The 12,663-nt window shown below is 49.1% G+C and overlaps 1 protein-coding gene across 5 annotated transcripts in view; it reads left to right on the top strand.

Moving 5' to 3' along the window:
- Positions 1-12,663, top strand: part of PARP11 (poly(ADP-ribose) polymerase family member 11) — a 307,432-nt gene that overhangs the window by 184,771 nt on the left and 109,998 nt on the right. The window lies entirely within an intron of this gene.

Genomic DNA, 12,663 nt, shown 5'->3' with positions numbered 1-12,663 from the left:
GTATGATCACTATCTGTGTCCAGCTGATGGTTACAAGCTACTGAATGCACTGTAGCCCACCTTTTTTATTTGGAATTTTGTACAAAATATCTCAAAAACATCACATTCATGATAATTCAGTGATTTAGTACATAGTTGAATAATTTATCTTGGTGTAATAGATATATACAGTTTTAATTGGTTATTATATGTTCACATGTTAATTACATAATAAGAAAAAGGTGCAATTTTAGGCCATCTTAAAAAAGAAAGAAATCAGCTCAGTTTCTAAAGGGATATAAATGCTCTTAATTATAAACATTACTAATTGTATTCTTCCATTCAGCAAGTAGAGGCGAACTGTTCATTTTCAGTGGTAAGTTTAGATAGAGCAAGCAATGAAAATGGATATAAAAATGAATTGGCTTCAAAGTAACCTAGGCCAGGGATCTGCTTGGACTAATCCAAAAGATGGTGGTACATTCATTCATCCACCACCCCCACAAATAGTGACACAAAATACTCACCAGTGTGTTCCCCATTATGATCAGGCCCAGGCCATGTGATACCAATTCCATATATTTTTATTTTGACACCTGGGCATGTACCCAGATTAAGTGTTAACTTTGTGTAACGGCGGATGTGTAGTAAAGCATCTTTCTGGAGTAAAGTTGCTCTTGACTCAAATTAGCTCCTCTTACACAAACTCTCCAAACTTGCCCCGCTATACCATATTTTCGTATTGACTGCAATACAAGCACATTTTCCCCATTTTTTAAGATTGGGCATACTGCAGGAAAAAGTATACCAGTAAAATATCTATACAATTTATTTATTTACGGGTTTATGAAGCAAAAACAAGGACTGGGTGTTTTAGAACGCCTTGTATTACACACAAATAAATAGAATAAACCGGGTGGCAGACATTAGTGATTAATATAGGCAATTAGCTTAAAAAAGGAAGAAGAAATCGTGTAAGTCTTCACCAAGCATTGACTATAAAAAGAGGGTAGTTTACTACTGACACACTTTAAAAACCAGTCACTTAAAGGTCTTGAATGAAAGATCCATGCCTACTTCTAGGGTGGTCAAGTTACATATACCGGAGTCCCATCAGGAGAAGGACTTGGAAACTCTTTGTTTGCAGTTTTTTCTGTGTTTAACCTGGGTGTACCTATGAAAACGGTTTATCATGTTCTGAGAGAACTGAAGAGTTTCTGAGCTAGGTATTTTTGGAGTGTCACGATGCAGTGCTTTATGTGTGATGCAACCACTTAGAAATGCTTCTGGCTTCTATCTGGGGCCAGTTGAGAGTAATCAGAACAGTAGTGATCAATCAATCAATCGACCAGGACACATGTAAGGCGCTGGGAGTGGGGCGTGCTGCTACTGATCGAAGAGCCAGGTCTTGAGTAGTCTTCTGAAGACCAGTAGGTCTTGGGTCTGCCGTATGTTGGTTTGGAGGGAGTTCCTGGTCTTGACGGTGATGTGAAAAAGGATCTGCCTCCGACGGTCGTTCTTCGGATGTGGGGGACAGCGGTAAGGGCGAGGTCGAGGTCGGCGGAGCTTGCGGGTGGGGGTGTGGAAGCTGAGTCGTCTGTTGAGGTACGCTGGGCCGGTGTTGTGGAGGGCTTTGTGTGCATGGATGAAGAGCTTGAAAGTTATCCTCTTGTTGACGGGGAGCTAGTGTAGGTCTCTCAGGTGGGATGTGATGTGGCTGCGCCGGGGGATGTCGAGGAGCAGACATGCAGAGACGTTATGAATGCATTGCAGCCGTCTCAGGAGCTTGGCCCTCGTTCCTGCATAGAGGGTGTTACCGTAGTCCAGTCTGCTGGTGACGGGGGCTTGGGTGACTGTTATTCTCATCTCAGTGGGGATCCACTTGAAGATCCTGCGAAGCATTCGAAGGGTGATAAAGCAGGATGAGGAGACAGCGTTGACCTGCTTAGTCATGGTGAGGGTGGAGTCGAGGATGATCGCCAGGTTGCGTGTGTGGTCTGTGGGTGTCGGAACTGTTCCCAGTGAGGACAGCCACAAGGAGTCGTCCCAGGCTGAGGGGGTTGGATCCGAGGATGAGGACCTCCGTCTTGTCGGAGTTTAGCTTGAGTCGGCTGTTTCTCATCCAGTCGGCGATGGCCTTCGTTCCTTCGTGGAGGTTGGTTATGGCTGTATGCAGGTCTTTAGTGAGGGAGATGATCAGTTGGGTGTCGTCGGTGTAGGAGCTGATGTTGAGGTCGTGTTGACGGGCGACGTGGGCCAGGGGTGCCACGTAGATGTTGAACAGTGTAGGCTGAGGGATGAGCCCTCTGGGATGCCGCAGATGATCTTGGTGGTCTTGGAGCGGAAGGGGGGGGCGGCGGATGCTCTGAGTTCTGCCTGAGAGGAAGGATGTGGTCCAGTCCAGGGCCTTCCCCTGGATCCCGCCATCATGTAGGCGTGCTCGTAGCGTGCGGTGGCAGACTGTGTCGAAGGCGGCTGACAGGTCCAGGAGGATGAGGGCTGCTGTCTCTCCGTTGTCAAGCAAAGTCCTGATGTCATCGGTGGCGGCAATGAGGGCGGTTTTGGTGCTGTGGTTACTGCGGAAGCCGGACTGGGATGGGTCGAGGATGTTGTTTTCTTCGAGGTAGCGGGTCAGTTGTGTGTTGACGAATTTCTATGTGACTTTTGCCTGGAACGGGAGCAGGGAGATGGGGCGGAAGTTCTTGAGGTCCGTAGGGTCCGCCTTGGGCTTCTTGAGCAGAGCGTTGATCTCGGCGTGCTTCCAGTTTTCCGGGAAGGTTGCAGTCTCGAAGGAGATGTTGATGGTTTTGCTGAGGTGGGGCGCGATGATTGTGCTGGATTTGTTGAAGATGTTGTGGGGGCATGGGTCTAGCGGTGAGCCGGAGTGGATGGTGTTAATGGTGTCGTTGGTGTCTTTGTCGTTGATGCGGGTCCAGGAGAGCAGAGGGTTGGTGCATGTGGTGGTGCGGGAGGCAGTGATTGTTGGGGCGGTTGTGGCATTGAAGCTGGCGATGGATGTCGATGATCTTGCAGTGGAAGAAGGTGGCCAGTGAGTCGCACAGTTCTGATAGATACATCTGCCGTGTGGATTCCTCACCTTGTGAATATCCCCCTGCGTCAGCAACATTCGGAAATTCTTTTTGTAGGTTCGCGCCGACGTGGACCCGGACGTCATAGAGGCACAGCATCGCTCGCGACTCCGCTGACGTCGCCGACGCCTACAATAAGCCCACGCCGGCGTGATGACATCAGTTCCCTTTTTTCCGCATCGTTGACGCTAACGGTTTTCTGGGATCGTCTGTAGCCTTTGCTGTAACTTTGTTACTTGCTATTCTTTCTAGTCTCTTTGTCTTCTCTCTTTCGACATGACCTCGAAAAAGACCGGATTTAAAGCCTGCGGAGAATGTAACAAGATAATGTCCATCACAGATCCACATGAATGCTGTTTGTGGTGTCTGAGCTCCGACCACGACGTCGAAGAATGCCAATCCTGCAGGAAGATGACACCAAAAGCCCTACGGGGAAGAGAGGCAAAACTTCTTGTTGCCAAGTTTAAAGAAGGAAAAGAGAAGAAGAAATCAAGATCGCGAACTCAACGCTCGAAGTCAAGGTCTCGATCGAGGTCGCGATCGGATTCGTCTTCGGCCCATGCTTCAAGATCTTCAAAGAGGAAGCATAAAAAGAGAACCCATGAATCCCGACATCGATCAAGGAAGGAATCGGGTTCCAAGCCGAAGTCGCAGGTGAAACTGGTCGAGAAGGTGACAGTATCTTCGGCTTCGGACGAACAGGATGCCGAAGTTGAGGCCTCGCTTGCGAATTCACCGAGTTCACCGAAGCAGAAAGCTGTTCCCTCTCCGGACCCATCCCATCCTTCAGGTCGGGAGGATGAAGGTGAGAAGGAGGTGGTTGGAGAGGGAGAGGCTCAGATGCCCGAAGGTCGTACGACTCCGGTGCACCAGCCCCAAGAGGAGGTCAACGTCGTTTCGACTCCACGCCCTCAAGATCAGCCTGGGGGTTCATACCCTGCCTTCCCGGCTCCAGGTCAGGATCCTACGCATTTCCTGAATGCGATTTTCGGGATTTATTCAAGGGCTATGCACCCCTCTGGGGCTCCTACTGGTCCTATGGGTCCGTTGGCATATGGTCTGGGTGTTCCTCAATCCTATGCACCTGCGCCCATTATGCCTTTTATGCCGGCTCCAGCGCCGCATTGGCATTATCCGACTCCGGCGAGGCCTTCGACTCCGAAGCCATCGACGCCGAGATCGATGACTCCGATTCCATCTACGCCAGTTCCGTCAACTTTGATGCGAACCCTGACCGACGTCGTGGATCTCTTCCTCGTCCGACGTCGAGTTCGACACCGGCTCCGGCTCCGGCTCCATCGGAGTCGATGGTGGATAGAACGGCTTCGAATGTGAAGCAAAGATCAAGGCGTGAAGCCCAGAGGTTGATGGAGGAGGAAAGATATCGAGAGGAGTATCTAGAAGAAAGTGAACTACAAGAGTCTGAGGATCCTTTTGAGGACCTGTCTGTGGCTAGTGGCCTAGAACTGTCACCTGAATGGGACCTTGTTTCGGTTTCTGATGAGCCTTCAAGGGACGTGACACCTTATCATGTAGGGATAAAAAAGGCTGCAAATTTATTGAATATTGCTCTACCAACTGCAGAATTTAAATCTAATCTGCTCACAGAGGTTCGTCACTCTCCCTCATCAGTAACTGAACCGTTCTTACCTTTTAATGATGCCTTAAAAGATCCAATTTTGGAGATTTGGAAAAATCCTGTATCAGCTCCTGCTGTATCTAGGGCTGTAGCTAGGAGGTATAGAGCGGCTCCTGAAGACCCGGAATTTTTAACCTCTCATCCTCTACCGGAGAGTTTGGTGGTGCAGGCGGCCTGTTCAAAAGATCTACAGGTGCATTTCCACAGGTCCCAGCAGAAAAGGAGTCGAGAAAACAGGATCAGGCTGCTAAGAAAGTTTTCTCTTCTGCCAGTATGGCTTTGAAGTCCACAAACGCAACCTGTTTGATGGGGCGTTATATCCACGCTCTTATGGACACTGTGAAACAGTTGGTACCCAAGATACCTGAGAATGATAGAAAAGACTTCCAAGAGGTAATCTCTGATACTCAAGCTGCAGCAAGGCAGGTAATTCAGAGTGGATTGGATACAGCAGATTCTGTGGCGAGGGTCATGGGCTCTTCCATAGCGACAAGAAGAGCTGCGTGGCTGAAGTCTAGTGAATTTTCCACAGATGTCCAGGCGGCATTAATGGATCTTCCATTCGATGGGTCTGGATTGTTTGGAAAAAAAGCAGACACTGCTTTGGAACGCTTTAAAGATAGCAGGGCGACAGCAAAGTCGTTGGGTCTCCAATCCAGGGGCACTTTTGGAAGACGTTCAAGAGGGTTTAGCAGATCTTCTTTTCGAACCTATAAGTCAACCCAGCAGCAGCCACAGCAACAGCAAAACACATTATATAGATCTTATAGAGGCAGGCAAAGGGCCAGAGCTCGGGGCCGTAACGCTTCCTCTTCTTCCTCCTCTTCCCCATCCCAGCCCCCAACCACCGCAGCAAAGCAGCCCTAGATCCGCCATTCCGGATCATGTGGGCCCAGTGGGGGGCCGTCTTACCCATTTTTTACAAGATTGGGAATTGATAACATCGGATTGTGGGTTCTCAATCTTGTAGAGAATGGGTATGCTCTTCCCTTTTGGGAATTTCCCCCAAATTACCCTCCTTGCCAGGGTTATTGTTCGGAGGACCACCTGCTTCTCTTGCAGGAAGAAGTCCTGGCATTGTTTCGAAAAGGTGCGATAGAGGTGGTTCCAGAGCAGGAATGGGGTCAGGGATGCTACTCCCGGTATTTCCTGATCCCCAAAAAGGATGGCAGACTTCGGCCAATTCTAGATCTCAGGATCTTGAACCTTTACCTGAAACAGGAAAAGTTCAAGATGCTCACTATTGCACAGGTTCTTCAAGCGCTGCTGGAAGAAGACTGGATGGTGTTGATCGACTTGCAGGATGCGTATTTTTATATTCCCATCTTGAAGTCGCACAGAAAGTATCTCCGTTTAACGGTTGGGTCGCAACACTACCAGTTTGCAGTCCTTCCGTTTGGCCTTACTACTGCACCTCGAGTCTTCACCAAGGTGATGGCAGTGGTGGCAGCTCATCTCAGGAGGTCGGGGATTCCTGTATCTGGACGACTGGCTGATCAAAGCGGAGTCGCCGGAGAAGGTGCTCCATCATCTGCAAGAGACAACTCAGTTGTTGCACAGGTTGGGTTTTTCGATAAATGTACCCAAGTCTCACCTGGTGCCCTCACAGCGCAACCTGTTCATAGGTGCGGTACGGGCCTTACTACTGCACCCCGAGTCTTCACCAAGGTGATGGCAGTGGTGGCAGCTCATCTCAGGAGGTCGGGGATTCCTGTATCTGGACGACTGGCTGATCAAAGCGGAGTCGCCGGAGAAGGTGCTCCATCATCTGCAAGAGACAACTCAGTTGTTGCACAGGTTGGGTTTTTCGATAAATGTACCCAAGTCTCACCTGGTGCCCTCACAGCGCAACCTGTTCATAGGTACGGTACTGGACACTACTGTGTGTCGTGCATTCCCTCCTCCTCAAAGGATTCGCGACATACAGGAAATGATTCCTTTGTTCTACAATGGAGCGGTAGTTCCAGTCCTAAAGGTTCTTCGCCTGCTCGGTCTGATGGCTTCTTGCATTCTGTTGGTCAATCATGCACGCTGGCACATGAGGCCACTCCAGTGGTGCCTCCGCAGGCAGTGGTATCAGCACAATGGAGATCTCAGGGAGTCAGTGAGGATCTCCAGAGAAGCTGCAGTGGATCTGTCTAGGTGGAGCGTGGAAGGCAATCTGTCACAAGGAAAGCCTTTTCAACTTCCTCCATCGGTGGCCACAGTAATAACGATACATCCACTCTCGGGTGGGGTGCTCATCTGGGAGACCTGGAGGTCAAGGGTCTTTGGTCTCCAGAGGAAAGGTTGCTTCACATCAACCTTCTGGAATTGCGGGCGATTCGTTTGGCACTCAAGGCCTTCCTCCCTTCCCTTCGCGGTGTATCAGTGCAGGATCTGACGGACAACACGACCGCGATGTGGTACATCAACAAGCAGGGAGGAGTGGGGTCGCAGTGTCTCTGCAGAGAGGCTCTGCATCTCTGGTCCTGGGTTCAGGACCATCAGATTTGTCTGATGGCAAATCATCTGGCCGGAGTTCAGAACGTTCGTGCAGACAGTCTCAGTCGGCAGTTCTCTGCCGACCACGAGTGGAGGCTTCACCCGGAGGTTGTTTACGACATCTTTCAGATGTGGGGGACTCCTCGGGTGGACCTGTTCGCCACTTGCGAGAATGCTCACTGCCTGTCATTCTGCAGTCTCCAGTATCCAATGCAAGGAGCTTTGGGGGACGCGTTTCAGTTGAGTTGGATCTCACAACTCCTTTACGCGTTTCCTCCCATACCTTTGATTCCTCGAGTTCTGAGGAAGATTCGCCAAGACCAGGCCCAAGTTATATTGATCGCTCCGGATTGGCCAAGAAGGGTGTGGTACTCAGACCTTCTCCACCTCTCCTCTCACCCGCCGCTCGGTCTCCCTCACAGGGCAGATCTCCTCTCCCAGATGGAGGGGCAGGTTCTACACCCCCACCTCCAGACATTACACCTTCATGCCTGGAGATTGAACGGGGCAACCTGAGTTCTTTTTCTCTCCCGCTTGACGTGGTGGATGTCATCTTGTCAGCCAGGCGTGACTCCACTAAGTCCATCTATTCTTATAGGTGGTCAAAATTTGTCACTTGGTGTGGAGAGAAATCTATAGACCCTTTGAGAGCCCATTTGTCTGATGTTCTCCAGTTTGCCCTTTCTCTGGCGCAACAGGGTCTTGCTGTTGTCACAGTTAAGGGCTATCTTTCAGCGCTGTCGGCATTTCTCTGCTTGCTTGACCAGCCATCTCTTTTTAAATCTCCTGTGGTTTTAAGGTTTTTGAAGGGCCTCATGAATAAGTTCCCTCCTACTCCTTTTATTGTGCCTCAGTGGGACTTAAATCTTGTTTTGACCTTTCTGATGGGCGCTCCCTTTGAGCCTCTTCACAAATGTCCTATGAGGCTTTTGACTCTTAAGACAGTTTTCCTCGTTGCAATAACCTCGGCAAGGAGGGTAAGTGAGCTTCAAGCTCTTAGTTCCAAGCCCCCTTTCTTGTCCATTCATGCTGATCGAATGGTTCTTAGGACCAGGGCTGCTTTTCTGCCTAAGGTGGTGACTCCTTTCCACCTTGGTCAATCTGTTACCCTTCCTACCTTTTATCCTCCCCCACACCCTTCCAAGGAGGAGGAGAAGTTGCACCGTCTGGACCCCAAGAGGGCGGTGTCTTTTTACTTGGACAGGACTAAAGACTGTCTGTTGGATGACCAGCTCTTCATTGGCTTTGCTGGCTGCAAGAAAGGAAGAGCGGTCCATAAAAGAACTTTATCAAGATGGATCGTCCTCTGTATAAAGATCTGCTACTCTTTGGCCGGTAAGGAACCTCCAGAGGGTATAAGGGCTCATTCTACAAGAGCTAAGTCGTCAACCTCTGCATTGGCTAGAGGTGTTCCTGTAGAGGATATTTGTAGAGCGGCAACTTGGTCTTCCCTCCACACTTTCGCGAAGCAGTACTGCTTGGATTCCGAGGTGAGGAGGGACGGTCACTTTGCACGCTCTGTCCTCCAGGATTTCCTGGTCTAGAAGAGTGGACACCCTCCTCCGGGAGTGGGGACTGCTGTGGGACTCTATTCACAAGGTGAGGAATCCACACGGCAGATGTATCTATCAGAAGAACAAGTTACTTACCTTCGGTAACGCTTTTTCTGGTAGATACAATATCTGCCTGTGGATTCCTCACTGACCCACCCGCCTCCCCGTTGTCCACTCTTCTATGCCAGTGTTTCTATTATATATTTATTTTATTGTCAAATGTTTTATTGCATTTACTTCACACTGTGTGTGTTACCTTGTTATTTTTATTGCGTATACTGTGTATATGTCTACTGTCATTGGTCCGTCCGTGTGCCTCGAAGGCACGGAAAAAAGGGCGGAAGTGATGTCATCACGCCGGCGTGGGCCTATTGTAGGCGTCGGTGACGTCAGCGGAGTCGCAAGCGATGCCGTGCCTCTATGACGTCCGGGTCCATGTCGGCTCGAAGCTACAAAAATAATTTCCGAATGTTGCTGACGCAGGGGGATATTCACAAGGTGAGGAATCCACAGGCAGATATTGTATCTACCAGAAAAAGCGGTACCAAAGGTAAGTAACTTGTTCATCTTGTCTTGTCATTGGTGTTTGAGCTGGGGTTGGAGAGTTCCTTCACGATGCTGAAGAGCTCTTTGCTGTTATGTGCGTTGTTATCCAGGCGGTCCTTGAATGAGGCCCTCTTGGCGGCTCTGCTGAGCTGGTGGTGTCTGTGGGTGGCGATCTTGAGGGCTGTGTGGTTGTCCGCTGATCGTTCATGGAGCCAGGTCTTCTCCAGTTTCCGGCATGTTCGTTTGGAGGCCTGGAGTCTTCGGTGAACTAAGAGGCTTTCTTGCTGGTGTGGCTGTTGGCGGGTGTTTTGAGCGGGGCGAGCGTGTTGCGATCTGATCAAAGCGTCTTACTCCTGATACCAGTCTTGTTTCTGTACTGAGGTTAGCTTTCAACTAAACTAGATGCGCTTTAGGAATTCTGTGTATCTGGAATGGAAGGTATAATATCTCTGAAGTTTGAGATAATGTTGCCTGCTTTTCGCAGATGTGTGTATATGGAACTGCAGGTTCAAAATTTTGTTAAGCGTGATCCGAATTAGTTAAACCCATTGAACTCAGACATTGGTACAAGAATTGCTAGACCATCTTATTGTTCACGGTGTGCATGGACACTTTAAATTCAAACCTGTCCATATAACCGTGTCCATATGAAATGATGCACTCTTCAGATATTTATCCAAAGCAATGTTTTTTCTGACTGTAAAATGCTAAAAAAAATAATGCCCATTTAAAACTACATTGCAGAATTTGAGATGTGTAAATATTGACTGTCATTTAAGGAAAAATACGCCTGTTCAACTTCAATTATAAGGCTGTGAAGAAATACTGTTGAACCTTTAACAATCCAGGAACTTCCTCTGCCCATGATTCACCTCACTGGCGGTTGTCTTTTTCAACTCTTTGTGAGAAAAAGATCTTAGAACACCTGGAGTGTTTTGCACCTGTTCTTCTGAAGCTTTTCCTTCTTTTTTTATTTTAAACTTCTTTTTATTAAGAACAAAAATGAAAATAAGAACAAATGGTCAGCATTACGGTCAAAGCAAGGGTTAGCTTTCATGTGCAATGCAGGAGATCACAATACATACAGAATATCAATATTGCAGAAAGCATTAAGGGCATTTGTACGCAGTTTGGTCAGGTTACAAGAGTTTCATCTCTAAGGACAACCTGAGGGGGGTTCACAGATATTGCCTCTGTAGTCGTTCCAGTTGGACCAAATTGCAATCCACTTACGCGGGCATCCCCACGCTATATACACTGTTTTTTCTTGGAGCATGCACCAGTCCATGTCGGTTTTCCAGAGGCCCACCTTAGGGGCTCCAACAGCCCCCCACAACCTGGCAATGTTCCTCTTGGCAACAGCGTAACCCAGGGTGACCCACAATCTCCCACGGGGTGGCAAGTCCGTGGGTTCCCAAATGTTTAACAGGCACCTCTTCGCCTCCGGTCTAAGGACCACTCCCCACACCTCCTGCATACATCGTGTCACCCGGACCCAGTAGTTCCTGAGCATAGGACATTCCCACAAAATATGAAAGTAGGTCCCCAATTCGCCATGTCCCCGCCTACAGCAACCGTCTTCACTTCGACCCATTCGTTGCAGTCTGGTCCCTGATAGATAGGTTCGGTGGAGGATTTTAAGCTGAATGGCCACCTCCTTAGGGGAGGCGAGTGCTATTCTCCACTCCTCCTCATCTATCTCCAGACCGTCGGCCTCCCATTTCCCCTTAAGGGGATGCAACAGGTCCGGGGAGTTGTTGATGATCTTTTTATATGTGAGTGATATAGCATGTTCAGCAAGGTGGCCATCAAGGAGCCTGTCCTCAAGTGGGGAGGAATCAGGGGGTTTTGTTCCTGCGGGGATGTTAGCCTGAAGGGACTGTCTAACCTGCAGGTATCTAAAGTGTTCCGAGGCTGCAAGTTCATAGGTGTGCTGGAGCGTGGCAAAGGGGACTACCCCGTCGGAACCCCACAAGTCCCGAATATGGGAGATGCCGATGAGGTCCCACTTGCGGAACCCCTTGGTACGACCGAGTGTTCCTAGTCTCCCCGAGACCCATAGGGGTGTGGCCATCGTTAAGGTGTCAGACCATCCTAGCTTCCGTTGCACTACGTGCCACAGTTTCACCGAATGGTGCGTGGGACCAGTGAGTGGGTACCTACCCGGCCTAGAGTAAAGTGCTGCTTCGAAGTTTCCTCCCGGGAGCTGCCAGCGATCCATTCCGTATCCAGGGTCATTCCCATCACTGTATGTGCCCTGATTAATGGCTGAGAGGTGTGCCGCCCAGTAGTATTTGCGGATGTCTGGGAGCGCTATACCACCCATCCCATAGTCAGTTTTTGGAGAGATATACGAGGCATTCCCGAGCACAGCAGTTCCCTCTGCGTGGCTTCGATGGATGCAAAATAAGAGTGCGGGACTAAGTTTATGTTTGTTTGTTTATGTTTAAGGATTTTTAGAGCGCATGGCTGCCCATAAGCGTCCCAGCGCTAATGATAGAAACAAGCGAAAGCATAAGGGTTAGAGTTACGGGAACAGCCAGGTCTTCAGAAGTTTACGGAAAGGAAGGAGATTGGGTTGAGCACGCAAGTCCAGTGGGATTGAATTCCACAGTTTGGAGGCGTTATACGATAAACGCCGACCTCCTGATCGAGCCCTCTTGATCCTGAGCGTCAGGGTCAGATGGAGGTTCGTGGATCTGAGGGTTCTGTTAGTAGTATAGGGGACAATGAGATCTTTGAGGATAGGTGGGGCCTTACCAAGAAGGATTTTGTGTGTTAGACACAGGGCCTTGAAATGCACTCTTTCCAGTACTGGCAGCCAATGCAGTGCTCTAAGAGCCGGTTTGGCCGAACAACGATTGTTGGTATCTGTAAGGATCTGGGCGGAAGTGTTTTGCACTACTTGGAGTTTGACCGTCACTTTCTTGGGCGCACCGAGGTAGAGGGCATTTCCATTGTCCAATCTGGACAATATTAGGCCCTGGACTAGGAGCTTCCTAGACTGAAAGGGGAGCAAATGAAGGATTTTACGGGAGATGCGGAGGAGACCATAGCAGGCTCCGGCCGTTTTCCTTGCTTGGGTGTTCAGAGTGAGATCCTGGTCCAGCCAGATCCTAAGGCTTTTGATATCAGATTTATAATCTCTCTTCCTGTTAGGATCTATGGGGCACATGCATCATTCATAGATTTTGCGATTCTTAATTTGCGAAAATTACCGATTCGCAAATTAAGAATTGCAAAATGCTATGCATCATTTTTTTGGCTATTGATTTGGGATTCGGTAAAAATCGCAATTTTTACCGAATCCCAAATCAATAGCGAATTCCTAAGTGCATTTTCGCAAATCCCATTGATTCCTATGGGCCAAAAG

This window comes from Lissotriton helveticus, chromosome 1_1 (genome assembly GCF_964261635.1).
Source record: "Lissotriton helveticus chromosome 1_1, aLisHel1.1, whole genome shotgun sequence".
Taxonomy (NCBI): domain Eukaryota; kingdom Metazoa; phylum Chordata; class Amphibia; order Caudata; family Salamandridae; genus Lissotriton; species Lissotriton helveticus.
This window is presented reverse-complemented; position numbering and strand designations above follow the sequence as displayed.